The sequence below is a fragment of the Eutrema salsugineum genome, unplaced genomic scaffold (genome assembly GCF_000478725.1).
Source record: "Eutrema salsugineum unplaced genomic scaffold, Eutsalg1_0 scaffold_3, whole genome shotgun sequence".
Taxonomy (NCBI): Eukaryota; Viridiplantae; Streptophyta; class Magnoliopsida; order Brassicales; family Brassicaceae; genus Eutrema; species Eutrema salsugineum.
In genome coordinates, this window is record NW_006256756.1 from 7,245,960 (window position 1) to 7,247,552 (window position 1,593).

Consider the following 1,593-nt stretch of genomic DNA (forward strand, 5'->3'; position numbering starts at 1 on the left):
ATCAAGTTTCTTTTTTTTTACTGATCACCTTTCAAGCTCTGTCTTTGTTTTCAGGTTTATGATCACAAGAAGCCAAGCCAGAAGACAAAGAGAAAGAGCTGTTCACTTGGAGAGGTTAGGAATGAATCAGCAAGTTGGGAATGAGCATCAGGCTCAAGAAGCTGATCAAGGTCAAAGAGCTGGTAATGGGATTGGAATTCAGGCTCAACAGGCTCAGGTCCATCAGGGACACGCTCAGGGTAACCAGAACCAAGACCGACCTCAGGTTAATCCACCACAGCCCCACCCAAACCCACCCATACGTCATCAGCCCCAACTAGTCTTTGTTGGTGAGAATGACCGAGCTTATGCACACCAGTATGGAGCAGGAATCAGGCCACCTCCTGTCCAAAACAACAACTTTGAGGTGAAGGCCTCTTTGATCAATATGGTTCAGAATCAGAAGTTCCATGGCTTACCTATGGAGGATCCCTTGGAGCATCTAGATAAGTTTGACAGAGTTTGTGATCTCACTATGATCAATGGGGTATCTGAAGACAGCTTCAAACTGAGATTGTTCCCATTCAGCCTTGGAGATAAGGCACATCAGTGGGAAAAGAACCTCCCAAGAGGATCCATCCACACATGGGAGCAATGCAAGATTGCCTTTCTATCCAAGTTCTTCTCAAGCTCAAGGACTGCAAAGCTAAGGAACCAGATTTCCAGCTTCACTCAACATTCTAATGAGACCTTTGGAGAAGCTTTGGACAGGTTTAGAAGCTACACAAGTAAGTGTCCACATCATGGCTTTTCAGAAGCCTCCCTCCTTAGCACTTTGTATAGAGGAGCTGTTCCTAAGGTCAGGATTCAGTTGGACACAGCATCAAATGGAAATTTCTTGGCAAAAGAAATAAATGCAGCTATGGAACTTGTTGAGAACTTAGCCATGAGCCAAGACACTTATGGGGAAGATTATGATAGAAGCTATAGAGGAGAATATTCTGGTAGACACCAAGGGCTGGAAGAGAAGTTTAAAGTGCTGAATATAAAGCTTGACAAAGCCCTAGCTGCCACTCAAAAGCCTATACACTATGTGAGTGAGGAGAAGAGATGCTTCACAAATATCAATGAAGAGGGTCTCACTCAAGAGGAGTTGCACTTCATTGGGAATCAAAACAAGTTCAATGGTTAAAACAACTTCAACAACCACCAGAACTTGTCCTATAGGAGCAACAATGTGGCCAACCCCCAAGACCAAATATACCCTCCTCAAAGCTTTGTTCAACAGAATCAGTACCAAGGTAACTCCCAAGGTCAACAGGGTTTTCAGCAACCAGCGGTTCAGAATCAAGGGAATAGCTTCACAAATCAAGTCAGCCTACAGCCAAAGGCTCCACCTCCTGGTTTTGGCCCACCAACTGTTCAACAAAGTCCTGATTTCAATGTTCTTCTCCAACAGCTCTTACTAGGACAACAAAAGATGGTATCTGACCTGGAGACACTGGGCGCTGAACTAAAGTCTATTAAAAAGAACAAGGGCATCTGCACTTCTGAACCACAAGTCTCTCTTCCTGGTAAAGCTCTTCAAAACTCAAAAGATTATTGCAATTCCAT

The 1,593-nt window shown here is 44.1% G+C and overlaps 1 non-coding gene across 1 annotated transcript; it reads right to left on the bottom strand.

Moving 5' to 3' along the window:
- Nucleotides 1-682: 682 nt before the first annotated feature.
- On the bottom strand, nt 683-789 carry LOC112085773. Its single transcript, XR_002899071.1, has one exon. It is a non-coding gene; the product is annotated as a small nucleolar RNA R71 (small nucleolar RNA).
- Nucleotides 790-1,593: the final 804 nt, after the last annotated feature.